The sequence below is a fragment of the Bolinopsis microptera genome, chromosome 6 (assembly GCF_026151205.1).
Source record: "Bolinopsis microptera isolate Bmic1 chromosome 6, MBARI_Bmic_1.0, whole genome shotgun sequence".
In the NCBI taxonomy this organism is placed as follows: Eukaryota; Metazoa; Ctenophora; class Tentaculata; order Lobata; family Bolinopsidae; genus Bolinopsis; species Bolinopsis microptera.
The window spans coordinates 3,682,681-3,703,420 of NC_087077.1; the positions used below are offsets into that span (position 1 = coordinate 3,682,681).

Genomic DNA, 20,740 nt, shown 5'->3' on the forward strand with positions numbered 1-20,740 from the left:
GTTGTATGACCCGCCGCGCACGAAGTGCGCGGCTCCCCCTCTAGCGTCGAAGTAGTGAAGCGACCGTGGGGGTCACCACGTGATACAAAATTTTACGAGGCATTGTGTATTAGATTTTTTTCAATTTTAAACAAATTGAACTTGGTTTTATACTAAGTAAATTTGTAGCGCGTGCGTTTATGTCCGCCCCACTTAATTAAAATTTTTCATGCTAATCGGCTGAGTAGGATGAATCATTATTCAATAATGAAAATCTTACTTGTGCCGCGCCGGCTGCATAATAATCGTCATGGACATGTTCACAATGATTTATCGTTAGAAATTGGATAGTAGCATTTATAAAGCGGACCAAATGGTGGACGTATTAACAACAGAATTGGCACAAAGGAGGGTAAAATAAAGTCACAGAAACTGTTGTAATTGATAATTGTATACGGACTTACGCAACTAAACTTTTTCAAACACTTAAGCAAAGTTAATGTAGTTTTGGAGCACTGCTTGTGCATTGTGACAGTTACTAATTTTACTTGTCTCGCTGTGTGGGCCGCGCACACGCGCTCCTCTGCGCCACAGATGGCGACGTGGGGCAAAGTGCAAAATTGACATTGTGTATAGATATTTCAATTTTCTGACTTGTTTTACAGAAATTCTGGATTTTCACTACCAACTAATTATAACACTCTCGCTGAGGAAGTGTAAAAAAATTAAATTTACAATTATAGATAAGTACGGCTGCTCTTAGCTTCCAAAAACATACAAACTATTGTCAATGATGAATGGTGGTTATGATGTTATACAAACGGTCTTCTAATTGGGGTAATTGGGGTAATACAGCGCTTCACTATAGTGTAGAGTTTCTACGATACAGGGGGAGCCGGCCCGCGCACTCGTGCCCGGTGGGTCATACAACGTATGACAAGGTAATATATTACTGGGCCGCGCTCAGCCTGTCATTCCGCCTAATCTCTATTGTGAACATAATAGCCTGAGGTCCCCAGGTAAGGTAATATAATGTATTTCTTTAAAAACCACATTTTTATAAATTCGACTGTAGTTTTATTTGGTTTTTAAATTAAGTAATAAATATAAATAACTGACAAGTACAAACACATCTGTTATCGTAACTATTATTGGTATTATATACTTTATACTCGTCTAAATTTCTTCGAAGTAGCGGCGTGCGCCGCTTTCTTTAACGGGCCGGCGATACTCGATGATCGTAAAATATTTGTTTCAACGAGTCCAACTTGGCGTGCGTCTTGGTAGGTTACAATTTTAACCATTGTTAATGATCTGGCCCGGCGCGCGCTACTTAGTAGCACTTGCCGGGCCATTTCGAAAAGAAAGCAGCGCGCGCTACTTCGAAGAAATTTATACGAGTAACATCCGTCAATTATAATCTTACAACGCTTTCTTCTCGAGGCAAGTGCTACAAAGTATAACGCGCGCCAGGCTAGTCCATTATCAATCCCATGCAAATGGACAACTATATATTTTACCGGGACTATTATAAAATGACAATACAATCTTCATGATACTACTACTAGCATTTTGGTAAATAATAATAAATTTGCACTTTGGACATTTTTCCACTTCCACTTTAAGAAAAACGTAAAATGTTTGTCAATTGTTGTTCCATGTCCAATTTAATTATGAATAAGTATTTTCAACAAGTCCAACTCGCGTCGGTGCACGTTTTAAATTTAATAATTTAATACCCTATATATATTGACGGATGTTACTCGTCTAAATTTCTTCGAAGTAGCGCGCGCCGCTTTTTTCTCAAAATATTACCCGATCATGGATCACAGCTAGTGCTACAATGTACAAAGTAGCGCCTGCCGGTCCAAACCATTAACAATGGCCAATACCATATACTACGGCTACAACTATTCGAGCTAGAGCCGTGAATATGAAGGATTGACATCGTCAATTGATTGTGATCTTAGATTGTAAATGCCGATTTGATCGATAAATTTGGTATGGTACCAAAAGTTGTTTAAAAATGTGAATAAGATAAAAATGCTACACGGCGCTTGTTCGCCGCGCGTGCTTTTTTCGCGCAAATTTTATACCTGCTGAATTACTTTCGGTGAGTCTTAATGCCTGAAAACAGTAAAGGGGGTAATTATAGTATGATGAGTGTAATGTTGATGATCATGCTTGCCAGCACTGTGATATAAGGGCGGCGGTCGTGCTTGCCAGCACTGTGATTCAATTTAAATTTGATTGATTGTCCGGCGCGAGGAAAAAATGTCTATTGACTTGTAAATTTAAATCAAAAGTGCAAGGATTTACTTTATACTAGTACTACGAGTCGAGCAGATATGAATCTTAAATGTTAAAGATCATGTTAACTTCTTAATGTACAGCTATGAACTCTACCCTATATCTATAATTCAATTTTCCTGGCCGGAAGTTGGACGAGTTTATTTGATTTAGACTCGTGCAAAATGATATTATGAACCAATTTAGCAACGAAATACCTGACAAAAATGTGACAAATTTCCTGAGTTGACGTACGTGTGGGCTGATCATGGGGGGAGGGGGAGGGGTATATAGGGGGGGGGGGGGGGTTTATTGTAAAACGGTGTGCTTAGTTGGTTTATTTCCCTTCTCCTCACTTTTGCATTAATTCATAATTTAAGCTGTTGATCGCCCTTATAGTAGATGGTCAGCCTATCTGACGATCGCATCCACTGACTAGCCTTTTAGTTCACAGGGTCCCCTATATGGGAAAAACTGTCTTAGTTGTATAAAATCATATCAGGTGACTGCAATATTCTGCGTGAATATCCTGGAGTTGTCTACCTCACCCTGTTTAAAGTATCTCCAGAGGTTCTTAGTTGTCGGAGCTGATTAGATTTCCCAAGCTAGCATGTTAATTAGTTAACTAGGTACGATTTACAGGTTCTTAGTTGTCCGTCAGCCCAATGAACCTTAGCGTGGGCGCGATCATGAACTCGCTATGAAAACGCGATCACCTCTAGTAACACGCCCAGCCAGAAATTGGTTTACTGGGTACTTTCAAAATGATGAAAGCGCGGCTAAAAACATGCGTGCAGTTTTTTAACTTTATTTTAACGCGGCAGGTTTTTTTTCGCGGTCGTGTTATAACAATGATGACGATAGATTCTTGATTGATTGGGAACCAGCTTTGTTCATTGGTTAATATAATGTTTACTCAATAAAATATAGCTAACAAAATTGAAGATTTAGCTAAATTGAAGCATGTTTATTGATATCAGGATGATCTTTTGTCTTTAAATGATTTTGGTCTATTAGAACGAGTTTTAAGTGAAATATATCCTCCAGAGACATGATTATTAATAAAACTAATACTTCACTTCGAAAAAAACTAACTTTTTAGATCTTACTATCAGTATTTATAGAGGAAAATTTTTTGTTAAACTTTATGACAAGAGGAACGATTATAATTTTGATGTCATTAATTATCCCTTTTTAGATGGGAATATTCCCAAAGGCCAGTCTTATGGTATATTTATCAGTCAGTTAGTTCGTTTAGCTCGTATTAATAGTTCTTTTAACAGTTTTATTTTGGATTGTAAAAATTTAGTTCGTAAACTTGCAGTTGCACGACAAAGTTTCAATATTGCTGCCTTGCGCAAACGGTTTGAAATCTTTGTCGATAAGTATTTTAACATTTGGGGAAAATTTGGGATTAATCTTACTTCGGAATATGTATTTCAGCATGACGTGTCATTCTTTTTGTTAGTTCAGTTCGTTTTCAATTTTTAATCTTATTTTTAATTTTCAGTACGTTTTACCTAACAATATCATTTTTTAGCTAGCAGAATGGTTTTCAGAGGGCATTAATGAAATGTACTATGGTCCCAAGTCCAGACGCCATTTTATTCTTTGTAATTTTCAATAACCCTGTCTAGTCATTGACTACTGATACAATAATATACAATAATTATATACCTAAAACTGCTAATATAAAATTAAAACCTAAATAACTCTAAGAATATACTCCACACGGAATTATCTTACCTGGAAGTAAGATTAAATACTTCAGCTTAATACACAAATCAAAATAAAATTCTTGAAGACTGACAGTGACAGTCTTGTGTTGAAAGACGATTATGATTTAGAAGCTTATCAAAAAATTAAAATCTTAGCGAACCAAGAATCCATAAATCTAAAGAAAACTATGTCTTAACACATTTCAAACAACAATTTTGTCCACACTACACACTTTGCCTCCTTTGATGAAGTGTCTCTTATCTGGCTCGTCGTTCGATCTCTTCTTGAGTTCTAAAACAAGCTTTTGCTGTTCGGCACCTTCCTCTGGAGCAGGGACAAAAGGATTTCGCGATTACTTTGGCCAAAAATCGCGATACCGCGAATTTTAACAGACTATACCTTAAACTATACATAAAATTTGTCGCAAATAATGGGAAAATCGCGATTCCGTACATGCCGCGATTTCCTTTTGTCCCTGCTCTGGAGACCTATCTGGACTGATAAAGACTTTACTGAATAGTTCTGAGCTACGGAGATGCCTTGCTCTAGTCAAAATCTGCTGCACGATTGTGGAGCTCGTCAAAGTCACCTTAACAGGTCTGTCAGCCACTTGTTTCTTATCCTTAGGTTTATTCAAACCAATTCTGCTGGCTTCTATTTTTGGCTTTTCACCAAGTTCCAACAGCACTTTACCGACCTTGTCACATAACAGCTCACTAGCCCGGTTCATAAAACAAAAATATTATCCAATAATTACGGCGATAGGCTTATCTGTTGTTCCTTAGGCCAAATAACTACCAACAAAATTTTGAAGCTTCAACTCCAACCGGAAACACCCCCACATGCCACGCCCATTTTTTTCATCAATTTTTAACAGGTAAAAATCTTCATATCATCAATTTAGGCATGAAGGAGTGCTTTTAGTGCTCCAACAGTTTGGGGTCTAATAGTAATGGTAGAAAAAGGTTAACTTTAGTCAAAGTCTCAAGTCTCCACGGCGTTTGGTTTAGGCGCACCGGATCTCGCGTCTCCGCCTCCGCTGCGTGATTGGTAGCGCCAGAACTAAAGGTCGTAGAGACATGAGACTTCAACTAAAGTTAACCTTTTCCTACCATTTATATTAGAGTAGCACAGATTCAGAGCTCTAAACACATTCCTTCATCCTTAAAACGACAATCATATGAATTTTGCCTGTAAAAGTTGATATCTTGATGTCAATTAACATCGTAAGCTTTTAAAACTAAAATTAATTAAATGAGTCATAATACTTCACACAATATTTACACACAATATGAAAATATAAATACAGGAAGTCTTTTGGATTCCACGTCTCCACACCCTGGAACTGTCAGAGGTAAGAACACTAGAACAGTATTTTATTAATAATCCAACAATCATATTATATAAACCTTTTCAGTTACAACTTCGTTGGTTGCATTGTGTTGCAAAATTTCTTGCATTACAATACTAGTGAAAGCAAACATTACTGGGGGAATTTGCCCTCTTCCAAGCTCTCTTACAATGAAGTCGCATTCCGGAGACTAATGTTTATGAATGAGCAGTCACTGTCGAGAACGAGCTGGTCGAGTATTGGGAATATGCCAGCTATGGCGTGGAGAATTTCCCCTTTATACCGTGGAGAAATTCCCCTCTTCATGAATCCTACAAGAATTTAACAAGTATTCCCCCATCTTGGAGAGGGAATCAGTCCTTCAGCTTCAAGAAAATCAGTTTACAGAAGAGATTCATTTAGATTTTAGATCCATTACTGATAACTTGGTAAAGGAATTAGAACCAGATGCTACTTTGTTAGCTAATGCTTGGATATTTATAGTTATTTACTTAACTTTGTCTTGACGTATCAGTAAGAGATTACTGTACCTCGTTATTTACGAAGAAATCATCAGACCTTATTAATAGTGATCGGTGACCCTGTCAGTGACGAGCTATGAAGGAATCATTGGATCTCATTGATATTTGATAATGATCCTGTCAGTGACGAGCTATGAAGGAATTATTGGACCTCATCAATGCTGATCCTATCGGTGACGAGTTATAAAGAAATAAGGACCTCATTTAAATCCTAGTTTGACGAAAATATTCCTTTGGCAACAAAATTCCTTTTGGCAACGAAGATTAGACAGCTTGCTTGTGAAGACATGGCGATCCGAAAACCAGGGTACCTAAATCAGAACCTGCTGACTTCTTTAACCCATTAGGGACGACGAGTTTTAAAGTTTGCCGATTTTGATGCCGTTTAACACACTAGGTCACTTCACTGCAAAAATGAGATATCCAAAAAAGCTAATCTGTATCTCGTTTACTTTAATAGATACAGCTATGGTCGCATACGACCCACTCGTCCGGGTCGCAAACGACCCATCACGGTTTTTCGGCTTTAACTTCTGAAACAAAGACGTTAGGATAAAATAAAAACTGTAGCATAAGTTAAAACCATATGGTCAATACTGTGTGACTCTAACTTTTTAAAAATAAAGAATTTGGGTCATTAACGACCCACTCGGCGTACTTACTTATTACTACATATGTCCATGCAACTTCTTGAATTCAGCCTAAAACATGATATAATAAGTGCAAAATCGCCTCTCAGTAAGTGATAATCATCATAAACTGCGAAAAATCGGTTAAATGGGTCATTAGCGACCCACTAGGACCACAAAATTGATTAATTAAATATAATGTTGTCAAACTTTTACAAATATTAGTATAAAAACATGTTATATCTTGGTCATTACTCCTGTACGCTGATTTTACTTTTAAAATCGATCAACTGGGTCAGTAACGACCCACTCGGAAGTTGAACCACGACATTAATTATCAGTATCATGCTATTCCACCATTAAGAAAGACACTCGTAGGTCTTAATTCCACGCAAACCACGGGTGGATGACCAGTTTGACCACTAGCCCTCCTGAGATTTGGAGTCTCACGGTGATCTGCAGATCACGTTACCCAATCACTGACGAATAATGGGCAGAATTGGATTGATAGGTAGGTGAGTTTATCAGCTGTTAGTACACGACCGTAATGTCGTGAGACAGCAAACAACATGCCCATCTTTTCCCGATTCATAGAACGTCCAACAAGAACTGTACAGTGTACAACTGCTGGATTCAGATTTCAGACGACTGCATCTACTCTCTTCGCAGCTTCCTTTCTTTACTTCTTAGGGGCCGTTCATATATTACGTAATTACTTATTGGACAATTTTTACCCCCCCTCCCCCCCCCACCACATAGCTATTATGTCAAAAGTACACAAGCGTAATCATTTGGAAACTCCCCTCCCTCTAGGCCGATTAAGTAATACTTGTTTTCGTTTTGAAAGCTGCCTCGTTGTTGTTACCCACAACGAGGTAGTTGTCTGAGAGATTGCAGGTTGCAGCACCGGCAGCCAAATGGGGGGGGGGGGGGGGGGGGGGGGGGGGCTTTTTCCTTGTCCTTCTTTACAGAGCTGTAGATGTAGCCATCTGAATGCAGCAGTTGTTTAGTTATTCTCATACTTTCTAGGAATGTCAAACAGATTGGCATGTTGGATTAGAATATGCAATTTGACCACTCGTCTTTCAGTATTTACCCAAGGTTACAGGATATCTCGTATACTTCGTTCAGGGGATTTTTCTTGAGTGACATGATCTGATCACCGTGGGACCCTGGGTCTCAAGCGGTGGCTTGTAGCAGGTCGTTTACCAAGATTCGAAATTGAAGAAAAAGGTAACAGAATGTAATAAGCAACAACAACAGCATGACTATTATCTAGCAAGTTAGGAACGAGGGCCGATTTCCTTTTCTTTTGCGGCACGGCCACGGTCCTTTCGTTACAGATGTCCACGCACCATATTCAAGACGCAACTTCAGGCATGTATGCAGTCGTGTTATTCTCGCAGCTCTTGATGAGTGATGACGGCCCTTCAGATGGCCCTGGATCTCAGAAGGGCTAGTTGTCAGCCACCGTGGTTTGCGTGGAATTAGGCCTACGAGTGTCTTTCTTAATGGTGGAATAGCATGATACTGATAATTAATGTCGTGGTTCAACTTCCGAGTGGGTCGTTATTGACCCAGTCGATCGATTTTAAAAGTTAAATCAACGTACAGGAGTAATGACCAAGATATAACATGTTTTTATACTAATATTTGTAAAAGTTTGACAACATTATATTTAATTAATCAATTTTGTGGTCCTAGTGGGTCGCTAATGACCCATTTAACCGATTTTTCGCAATTTATGATGATTATCACTTGCTGAGAGGCGATTTTGCACCTATGATGTCATGTTTTAGGCTGAATTCGAGAAGTTACATGGACATATGTAGTAATAAGCAAGTGAGCCGAGTGGGTCGTTAATGACCCAAATTCTTTATTTTTTAAAAGTTAGAGTCACACAGTATTGACCATATGGTTTTAACTTATGCTACAGTTTTTATTTTATCCTAACGTCTTTGTTTCAGACGTTAAATCCGAAAAACCGTGATGGGTCGTTTGCGACCCGGACGAGTGGGTCGTATGCGACCGCAGTTAGTAAACAGCGTCTAGCTCTGTTTGTGAACATCTGATTATCACGGGCTTTTCATATGTCTCAAGGAAATCGTTGCCCGCAACTACTTTGTCCTCAACAAAATAAGCCTACATAAAGTTTTAATGTCCAAATCAAAGCAAGAAGTAACCTGAAATATTTTCCAATTATGACGACTAATTAGCCTAATTATTTAGTTGTTAGTGATTAATTGGGTCTCGACTGGAAAGTCAATAATGTAGCCCAATAAATTTTGAGCATATGTGCGAAAGATTCTTGGGGTTTAATATTTTGGTTTGTCCTCTATAGCCTCTAGAAAAGGTGGGTCGTAAACGACCCTATCGTCCCTAATGGGTTAAAGGATCAATTCCACTTTCCAGTGCAGGGACCGAGAAAAGTTCAATGTCGAATCCAAGAGACTTCCTGTATTTATATTTTCATATTGTGTGTAAATATTGTGTGAAGTATTATGACTCATTTAATTAATTTTAGTTTTAAAAGCTTACGATGTTAATTGACATCAAGATATCAACTTTTACAGGCAAAATTCATATGATTGTCGTTTTAAGGATGAAGGAATGTGTTTAGAGCTCTGAATCTGTGCTACTCTAATATAAATGGTAGGAAAAGGTTAACTTTAGTTGAAGTCTCATGTCTCTACGACCTTTAGTTCTGGCGCTACCAATCACGCAGCGGAGGCGGAGACGCGAGATCCGGTGCGCCTAAACCAAGCGCCGTGGAGACTTGAGACTTTGACTAAAGTTAACCTTTTTCTACCATTACTATTAGACCCCAAACTGTTGGAGCACTAAAAGCACTCCTTCATGCCTAAATTGATGATATGAAGATTTTTACCTGTTAAAAATTGATGAAAAAAATGGGCGTGGCATGTGGGGGTGTTTCCGGTTGGAGTTGAAGCTTCAAAATTTTTTTGGTAGTTATTTGGCCTAAGGAACAACAGATAAGCCTATCGCCGTAATTATTGGATAATATTTTTGTTTTATGAACCGGGCTACAGCTCACCTTTCTCTTCTTTAATACCAAATAACATCAGATTCCGACTTCGGTCTCCTTCTGCCACAACATCCTTGATGACATTCTTCAAAATGTTTCTATCCGAATCCAACAAAGGACCTGCTGCTGAGGTTTTTGATTCCTTTACCGCGGCGCTGTATGTCTTTAACTCTGATTTCACAGTATCCTCAACTGATGCTACAACCACTTGGATTTCAAGTCATCAAGCTGCTTGTCTTTGGCAGCTAACAGCTCTTTCTGCAGATCAACTACTGTCCCCTGACTGTCAATTACATCGGAGTGCAATTTCTGATTATATTTCTCCAGCTGATCAATGTAAAACGATTGTCTATACATAACTTTTAACGCAGCATTAAGACTCTGGACCATGCAGACTTCCCTGGAGATTTCTCTTTTACCACTGAAATTCTGAACTGCACACGCGTTAACATGATATGCTTTAGCAAGCCCGAGAGTTTTCCGGATCCATTCAGCTGCATCATCTCTCACTTCATCAAGCTTATAGTTATAAGCCACGTATTTCTCTGATTTATACATCACACAACTGTAAACCGTGATTAATTGAGATGAATTTAGGGTAATATTGTGTAATATGTAGGTAGTGTAATGATTATAATAAGGCGGTCGTGGTGTCCAGTATGTGACGGTAGTATTTTGGGCATATATTAGTATACGACAGTTATTGCAGTTTAAGTGCAGAGAGGTCAGTTTAACATATGTTTGGGTCAGTACGAGGTTGAATTATGGAGTGTTTACAGAATACTAGTGGTACTATGTTGTGGCTATCGACAGGACAGTTTGCAATTCCCGGGAATTGGTAGATTGTTTAGACTATCAGGGGCGAGAGGAAAATACGATTAGCCTTTTGAGATCAGGAGTGCCAGTTTACCCGATCGAGAGGGGGGTCATTTTGATACCGGGCAGGTTCTGTAGCTAGAACCTGTTAAGGTTAGGTCGTTTAGTTAGGTAGATGGTTATAGTGGTAAGTATAAGATTGGCGGCCGTAGAATAGTGGAGCATTACGTAATTACTGTTATCAGGCTTGGTTGTGGCCGACACCAGGGGATGTCTTGACAACACTGGGCTCTGGCAGAGCGAGAGTCAGCAATGGTTGACTCAGATAGGTAAAGCTAGATTAAGAGTAGGATTAACGGCAGGAAGTAGGTTACGTACTATTTGAGGCAGTATGAATCGGAGCAATTAGGAATTTGTTGCACAGCATTTGAGGCAATATGAGTCTAAGTGACTAAGCGTTGGTTGAGCAAATATTCGATTATTCATTGTTCAGTTAAGTACCTTGGGCACCTTTATTATACCCCTTGTTTGCATTCTCACCCTATTCGATAGAGGGTCATGGTTGATACCAGACTAGTGTAAGGGACCAGGACCAGTTATGGTTGGGGCCTGGTGAGCACGGATGGAACGTGTCGTTAGAGGTTTAGAATCGACAGTGGTTATTTCAAGGCACCTAGATTAGGCTCGGTCAAGGCGAGTTGACCGTGCTATCCGTGTTTTATGTTGCAGCACTAGATCGCTGAGCGTTTATGGGCGATACGAGTCTGGTTAATTAGGATTTGAAGTAGAGGTTGTCGAATTATTCATTGTATTGTTTCATAGTTTAACTTTGTTTACCCTTTATTATCACGCTCGTTTCCATTGTCCAAACCCTTAATTAAATGCAAATAAACTTCGAACCGGGAAGCAAGTGTCCACTGCTTACAAGTGGCGCGAACGGTAGGATCCTATTTTATAATAGGATAGTTTGTTTTGTATTTTAATTAAGGTAATGGAGACTATTTAGTGTGTGAGAGTGAGTCGACAGAGGTCAGGAGTATTTGTAAATATGTACGTAAACGTAATATTATACAGTGTTGTCAGTTACCATTGTTAGACTAGTGCAGTGCAAGAGCAGTAGAGCAGTAAATGAATGCTCGGTGAAGTGTAGAGTTTAAATGGTATTTTTGGGGTTTCTTTCATCATGGAAGGGAAAGGGGGTTAGATACCGGAGAGGCACAGGTTATGAGGGGTTATTTTGAGGAGTATATGTCCGTCCGTTGAGGGATTGGTTCGAGAGAGTGTTTTGATGAGTTGATTCATGGATAACCGGGTCTTATTTTAAGTTTTAAGACGGCAGACTTGACATACTTTCAGCCACCAGAGCCTCAGTGGGAGTGGCTGCCTGCTGAACCGTTCTGTAGTGTGTCAGACTTGTTTTCTTTTAGTAGCGCTACGTATTGTGATATCATGAAAGAGATAGAGGAAGAGATAGAGGAAGAGATAGAGGAAGAGATAGAGGAATAGATAGAGGAAGAGATATTATATAAATAAGACCCGGGTGATGCTAGCATTGGAGGTTGAAGAGAGGTTATTCGGAGAGTGGTGACGTCACTTGTAGGGAATTAGAGCGGTGTATTGATTTGAAAACTTGGAACGTTTTGAAGGGGTTTTGAAATTTGAGGGGTGCCGGGGCATGGTATTTTCTATGATGAAAGAAATTAGGACTACTTTTCTGCGAAGAGAGTGTTGAATTGACTGTCCGAATAGTTGAATATGAGGAACTGACTGAGATTATGTCATGGAGTGACGGTGTGAGACACTGATTTATCAATTAGAGTAAAAACCGAGCAATAGAGAGCTGATAAGCGAGAGCTTTAATTATTACATTTGACCTGTACACTTGGTATTTTAATTAGTACATTGTTGAAGAGAGAGACAGTGTTTGTATTTTATTTTAATACTTTCAACACTACTATATAACAAATAATTTGAGTCAGGGAAGCGGCACTGAGAGAGGAACTGTTGAAGAGAGAGACAGTGTTTGTATTTTATTTTAATACTTTCAACACTACTATATAACAAATAATTTGAGTCAGGGAAGCGGCACTGAGAGAGGAACTGTTGAAGAGAGAGAGACAGTGTTTGTATTGTATTTTAATACTTTCAACACTACTATATAACAAATAATTTGAGTCAGGGAAGCGGCACTGAGAGAGGAATTGGCAGAGATAAAGATAGCTAATGAGGTAATGATGACAGCGCGGCAGGAGGCTGAGCTAGCAAACGAGAGAGGAATTGGCAGAGATAAAGATAGCTAATGAGGTAATGATGAGAGCGCAGCAGGAGGCTGAGCTAGTAAACGAAGAGTTAAGGACTCAATATTATGATGAATTGAGGCAGCAGGGAGCACAGCTAAGAAGAGATGGATTCAGAGAGGGTAAGTTAGAAGCTATGCAGGAGAATGAGACCGAAAAGAGGAGAATCAGAGAAGCGAACAGAGCAGCGGGTAAGAAATACCCATTAATGAAACCTCGGATGTTTGTGCTGGGGAAACACAGCTTAAGAACCTTCCTGAGCGGGTTTAAAATATTTGCCAAAGCTGCAGACATCTTGGATGAAGACTTGGTGGACATGATCATGACGTACTTGGACCCAAGGCACAGAGGAGAGTGGAGACCCTACGATTAACCCGGGACGAGAAGAGAAATGTAGAGGCGAGTTTGGAGAGGAGAACAGAGGTGCTATGTGATGTGCATTCAAAGGCGGGTGCAGGAAGAGACTTCTTGAGATGCATCAGAAAGAGGAAGAGACAATTTCGGATTTTGCAGCTAGAGTCACTGACATGGCAGATGAGGCATATGCACCGGAGGAGGAGGAGATCAAGAAGACCATCAGGCTAGATGTATTTACAGCTGGGGTATTAAAGGATGAAATCGGGATCGAGTTAATCAAGTCACGAGTGCAAGATTTTGAGGCCGCGCTAAAGAGGGCAGTTAAGTTGGATGGGATCCTGGCGAGTCGTAGCCCTAAAACCAGGGAAGAATGAGGAGGAGCTTTTGTTTCAAATCGAGGAGGATATAGAGATGGATGAGGGAGTGATAAACCGAGTGATGGAAGAGAACCGGCCGAGAAGAGACATCGGTGCTTGTTACACCTGTGGACAGCATGGACATTTCGCAAAGGAATGTAGAAAGTCCCCTACTTGTTATGGATGCGGGAGACAGGGTCATATGGCAATGGATTGTACGCAAGGACACGGTGGCCGAGGAGGTCTCCAAAGAGGGCAAGATCTTCTTGTACAGAAAGCTATGGACGAAAGAAATTTATCATTGGTAGCAGGTAGAATAACTGATAAGACATGGGAGGAGACCAACCACCTTGGTTGACAGAGGGGATGGATTACTTGAAGTGGAAACGTGAAGTCGGCATCTGGAATTTTGGAACTTCGATAGCAGCTGCTAAGCAGGCTGCAGTGTGTGTCTTGAGGATCCAGGATTTCAAGGCAAGAGATTTTGCAACACCCTTAGATGTGACAGAGCTCAAGAAGACTTAAGGTTTGGGGTACTTGATGGCAGAGCTTGATAAGTATTTTAAAGAGGATAATACTCAGAGTATATTTCTAGGTATTGATGATCTAGAAAAGTTTGTTAGACCGGAACAAATGCAAATGGCAGAATATATCGCTGAGTCCAAGAGACGATTGAACCGGATCGGAGAGTTGTTTAATGACAAGAAAGAAATTTATCATGAGGGTATGTTGGCATACAGGTTGTTAACTCAGGCCACCTGACCAAAGATCAACAGATATTGATCAAAGCTGCAATGGGGACTCAAGAGTTGACAAGTAAAGCAATTGAGGAATGTTTGAAGAGGTGTTTCGGTGACGCTGTTTTCTGTCGTAGATCCAGAATGGAGTTAGACACAGTGAAGATGAAGGTAAAACCTGGATCGGATGTGCATTACCATAGGGGTCAGTTTGATGAAAAGGATACTGATATCAGTGGTGATAACGAAGAATATACATTCTATCAAGGATACAATAATCGAGGACAAGGATGAAGGAAATCGTTCTCTTCTGGCGGTTATAACAATTACTCCAATGGCAGAGGGAGATCTGGAAATTACAGCAGACCATGGGAAAGAGACAAACAGCTCAATTCAAAAGAAAGGAATAACTCAGACTACAAAGATGAGTTAAATGCTATCAGTCACAAAACAGGCGAGGTAGCAAGATGTTCAATTTGTGATTCAAATAAGCATTTCCGGGCAGATTGTCAACATAATCCCAATGTTAATGATGTTCGAAAGAAGGATTCGGGCTCAGTGTGTGTGTATCAGTCGTGCAGGAATGGTAAAGAATCAAACAAAATTGACAAAGACTACTGTGAGACAGTGCTGTTAGTCAATGAGACATTGAACAAGGTGTGGATTGACACTGGGACAACCAGTTCTATGTGTGTGGTGATGTTTGGTTGAACACATTCTTAGAGTCAATGCCTGAAGAGTTGAAGAAAAAGGTCAGCGAAGTCGAGAGAAACTTGAGTTTTCGTTTTGGAGACGGACGCGCGGTTGAATCTATTAAATGTGTCATGTTACCCGTCAAGTTATGTAACAGAGATTTCATGTTAGAAACATTTGTGGAGCCAGGAGAATTACCCTTTTTGTTTTCTAGATGTAGCATGAAGCAACTGGGGGTATCATTAGACATAGAGAATGATCAGATTATGATTGGCGGAGAACGGTAACAACTGAAAGTGACCAAATCAGGTCATTATGTGGCAGATATCATGTTATGGGAAAATATGAAATCAGAGAAATATACCATTGAACAAACTGGTAGGGAAGAGAGTGTAAGGAAAGAGGAGATTGTTGATAGTGATAGTGACAGTGAAGATGAATTCTGTCCGAATGAATCAGAGGAAGTAAGCAATGAACCATCAGCAGAAGGAGTGGAAGTTTTTCGAGTGAAACTGAAACTTCAATAGAAGAATCTGGTAATGTAGAGACCAGTAGTGAATAAGTGAAGTCAGAAAGTGTCGGTGATGAAAATAGAGACACAAGTGAGCCTGATGAATTTCAGAGTGCTTCTCGTCTGATGAGAATCAAGACTGGGTAGATGTTGTAGTCAAGAGGAATAAGGTATTAGACTTTAAGAGTGAGGATGTCATTAAGTCAGCAGATCATACCTACGATGTGTGGCAGAGAGCAAGTGTAATTGGACCTGGATGGAAAGAAAATTCTGTAAGGAAGGAAGACATCAACGTCTGGAACTTGGTGAAAGAACCAGAAGGTACAACAATTCAATTGCGTCTCAGTGAGTGTCAAGTGCAGAAAAAATCACATGATTCTCTTAACACAGAGTCTAGTATTGATACTGTGATGATACCAAAGGAGAGATATGGTGAGGTGTGTAATCAGTTTATCATTTTGTGGAGACACAGTACGATCGGAGACTAAGGCTGATGAATGGAGACCAGTCTTACTTTCAACACTACTATATAACAAATAATTTTAGGAGGTTCTCTCAAGATGATTTTTAATTCGAAGATTTCAAGAGCCTAAACTGTGTATGATTCGCCTCTCCAAACAGATCAAAAGAGACACAGAGTAGTCGGAGACGAAGGCTGATAAATAGAGACACAGAGTGGTCGGATAAATAGAGACACAGAGTGGTCGAAGACGAGAGCTGATAAATGGAGACACAGAGAGCGGATAAATGGAAACACAGACGAGTCGGAGACGTGAGCTGATAAATGGAGACATAAACGGGTCGAAGACGAAGGCTGATAAATGGAGACGCAGAGTAGTCGGAGACGAGAGCTGATAAATGGAGACACAGAGTGGTCGGAGACGAGAGCTGATAAACGGAGACACAGAGAGCTGATAAATGGAGACACAGAGTGGTCGGAGACAAGAGCTGATAAATGGAGACACAGAGTGGTCGGAGACGAGAGCTGATAAATGGAGACACAGAGTGATCGGAGACGAGAGCTGATAAATGGAGACACATAGAGCTGATAAATGTAGACACAGAGTGGTCGGAGACGAGAGCTGATGAATGGAGACACAGAGAGCTGATAAATGGAGACACAGACGAGTCGGAGGCGTGAGCTGATAAATGGAGACATAGACACAGAGTGGTCGGAGACAAGAGCTGATAAATGGAGACACAGAGTGGTCGGAGACGAGAACTGATAAATGGAGACACAGAGAGCGGATAAATGGAAACAGAGAGTGGTCGGGGACGAGTTACGGGAGAATGCGGATAGGCTGGAAGGAGATACAGAGTCAGGATGAGTCACAAAATTTATATAACAGTCAGAATGAGTCATAAGATTTATATAACTATATAACAGTAGTTATATCGAAATAACAGTGCAATATCATTGATCACAAAAATCAGATAAATCACTCTTAATCAAAAATGACTTGGAACTGAAAGAACTGTCGATATTGAAATGAAAAGTAAAACAATGTCTTAATAAATAACTATCGGAGAGTATTACCCAACAGGGGCGGTGAGGAGAAGATGGATAACATACCTGGAGTACAAGAGAGACTGTGACACTAAACCCACGAACTGAGACGCTAAACATCATTTTGTATTCTGAACAGAGATAGAGAGAGAGATCCAGAGGAAAATAGTCTGGACGAGGAGTGGAGACATAGAACAAGAGCCAGAAAAAGATATGTTGAACGACGAACGGAGACTCGAGACCGGATCCAGATGAGGATGTTCGGAACGGAGAACGAGACGGAGAGGATAAGAGACGAAAGACAATATAGACAGATGAAGTAAGCTGTTAAGTTTGATGAAACTTTATTAAATTATTATAGTGGGGCTTTAAATGCTCTCCATGGTATTTCGGAAGGTTGAGGAAGAGCAGAAAAAGGGTTTTAGAAAGTGTGTTTTAGTATACCAGTATAGTAAAGTTTTAAGAAAGATCAAATTTTCATGATCGGGCAAGATTTTTACGAGATTTTCCATTCAGTTAGTGTACCAGCAGTATGATAGAGTTCTAAAAAAGATTAGATTTTGTAAAGTTGTGTAAGCTGTGATCGGGCAAGATTTTTACGAGATTTTCCATTAAATTATTGTACCAGTATAGTAGGGTTCTAAGAAAGATCAGATTTTGTAAAGTTGTGTAAACCGTGATTAATTGAGATGAATTTAGGGTAATATTGTGTAATATGTAGGTAGTGTAATGATTATAATAAGGCGGTCGTGGTGTCCAGTATGTGACGGTAGTATTTTGGGCATATATTAGTATACGACAGTTATTGCAGTTTAAGTGCAGAGAGGTCAGTTTAACATATGTTTGGGTCAGTACGAGGTTGAATTATGGAGTGTTTACAGAATACTAGTGGTACTATGTTGTGGCTATCGACAGGACAGTTTGCAATTCCCGGGAATTGGTAGATTGTTTAGACTATCAGGGGCGAGAGGAAAATACGATTAGCCTTTTGAGATCAGGAGTGCCAGTTTACCCGATCGAGAGGGGGGTCATTTTGATACCGGGCAGGTTCTGTAGCTAGAACCTGTTAAGGTTAGGTCGTTTAGTTAGGTAGATGGTTATAGTGGTAAGTATAAGATTGGCGGCCGTAGAATAGTGGAGCATTACGTAATTACTGTTATCAGGCTTGGTTGTGGCCGACACCAGGGGATGTCTTGACAACACTGGGCTCTGGCAGAGCGAGAGTCAGCAATGGTTGACTCAGATAGGTAAAGCTAGATTAAGAGTAGGATTAACGGCAGGAAGTAGGTTACGTACTATTTGAGGCAGTATGAATCGGAGCAATTAGGAATTTGTTGCACAGCATTTGAGGCAATATGAGTCTAAGTGACTAAGCGTTGGTTGAGCAAATATTCGATTATTCATTGTTCAGTTAAGTACCTTGGGCACCTTTATTATACCCCTTGTTTGCATTCTCACCCTATTCGATAGAGGGTCATGGTTGATACCAGACTAGTGTAAGGGACCAGGACCAGTTATGGTTGGGGCCTGGTGAGCACGGATGGAACGTGTCGTTAGAGGTTTAGAATCGACAGTGGTTATTTCAAGGCACCTAGATTAGGCTCGGTCAAGGCGAGTTGACCGTGCTATCCGTGTTTTATGTTGCAGCACTAGATCGCTGAGCGTTTATGGGCGATACGAGTCTGGTTAATTAGGATTTGAAGTAGAGGTTGTCGAATTATTCATTGTATTGTTTCATAGTTTAACTTTGTTTACCCTTTATTATCACGCTCGTTTCCATTGTCCAAACCCTTAATTAAATGCAAATAAACTTCGAACCGGGAAGCAAGTGTCGACTGCTTACACAACCACGGCACCGGTTAAACAAGCAAGTCTTATCAACGTAATGATAAGTAAGTGTAACCGATAAGCGAGCACAAACGTATTGAAAATTGTAATTACTGAACTCAATAATTCGATCGAACGGTTCATTTTGACCGATGTATGCACAAATATAGTTATACGGCTTACGGATTGTGTGGAAATTTTATAACAAACTTCAGTATAACCTTGAATAGTCACTGTTGGTTGTTGTTATGATTAAGGGCTTCACTTCAGAGTTCAGTAATTCACTCGCCCTGAGTGCGCGCTGTAACGTCAGAACGTCACTTGACTTTTTTAGTTTTGGCAAACTGTTAAAACACTGTTTTACACTTTTATTTGCAGCCTAACGAAATGGTCTCAAATTGTATGACAGTTGCTACCTGGCTGACTGTTGCACCAATCGACAAAACTGCACATGACAAATAAAATTGCATCGGCTATCATTGTCACAAATACGATTGGATTGGGATCAAACATTTCATTCGATTAAAATAAATTCTTTACGTACCTTATCGGACCTTATTTGGACGGACATTACATGAACGGACATAATTGTGAACGGACATTAATATGAACGCTCGAAGGCATTCAAAACCATAAAAAATCCGAATTTTTTCAATTTTTTGACTTTTTTTAAATTTCAGCAAATGATTTTTTAATCCATTTTTCATACAGTAAGTAAGAAAAGCAGTCATTAAGCAGTAAAAATGTTAAAATATGTGTACATGATCAGTGTCTAATATCACATATCATCTTCATTAAATGGGTTTTCGTGCATGAAATAGTCCATGCTTAAACAAGCATCAGTGATTTCTAGCTTTGTGGAAACCTTTTTTTATCAAACTACCCCGGTCCTGCATTTCATTGTTAACTTTTAGTTTTACAAGCCATTCGGCGTGAAGTGGTTTCATCTTAGACAACTTTAGGTTAACCTTAACATCACGTAGAGCTTTCCTAGCACTGTTTCATTACCTCCCCTCAGTAATATGAACTATAACAACGTCGGAAAATGTCTAATATCTAGAGGCTGGAACAAGTTTGTCATGTTGGCGGGGACTAGCTCATGAACTATGTTATTGTTGAGTGCCATAATTTTGTTGACTTTTTTCCGCCAAGTGACCCTTGAAAACATCATACCTTATCGGACCTTATTCGGACGGACATTACTTGAACGCTGGAGGCCCTAGCGTTCATCTTAATGTCCGTTCAAATAAAGTCCGTTCAATTAATGTCCGTCCAAGTTAAAGTCCGTTGAAATTTTTTCAAAATTTTTTCCATTTCGAACTTTTTGTCCAGAATATGACAACTTTGAGAACTTGATTGTGCCGTAAGTTAACGATGGAAAGGTTCTCCTTGGTCTGCCGGAGGCACAGAAAATTCTATTAGTATATGATGTTTTCAAGGGTCACTTGGCGGAAAAAAGTCAACGAAATTATGGCACTCAACAATATAGTTCATGAACTAGTCCCCGCCAACATGACAAACTTGTTCCAGCCTCTAGATATTACGGTAAATCGTGTTTCCAAGGACATTGTCCGACGTTGTTATAGTTCATATTACTCAGGGGAGGTAATGGAACAGTGCTAGGAAAGCTCCACGTGATGTTAAGGTTAACCTTAAGTTGTCTAAGATAAAACCACTTCACGCCGAATGGTTTGTAAAAGTTAACACTGAAATGCAGGACCGGGGTAGTTTGATAAAAAAGGTTTCCATAAAGCTAGAAATCACTGATGCTTTAAGCATGGACTATTTCATGCACGAAAACCCATTTGATGAAGATGATATGTGATATTAGACACTGATCATGTACATATATTTCAACATTTTCCTGCTCAATGACTGCTTTTCTTACTTACTGTAGAAAAAATGGATTTAAAAATCGTTTGCTGAAATTTAAAAAAACGTCAAAAAAATTGAAAAAAATTCAGATTTTTGATGGTTTTGAATGCCTTCGAGCGTTCATATTAATGTCCGTTTATAATTATGTCCGTTCATGTAATGTCCGTCCAAATAAGGTCCGATAAGGTATACTAGTAGTAGTAGAGTTTTCTGTGCCTCCGGCAGACCAA

At 39.7% G+C, this 20,740-nt stretch overlaps 1 protein-coding gene across 1 annotated transcript in view; it reads left to right on the forward strand.

The window, feature by feature from the left end:
* The first annotated feature begins 15,815 nt into the window (after positions 1-15,815).
* Positions 15,816-20,740, forward strand: part of LOC134816441 (RNA-binding protein PNO1-like) — a 95,900-nt gene continuing 90,975 nt past the window's right edge. Inside the window, exon 1 of the mRNA XM_063825277.1 lies at positions 15,816-15,850. The gene's annotated coding sequence lies outside the window, so the exon portion shown is untranslated. The remainder of the gene's footprint in view (positions 15,851-20,740) is intronic.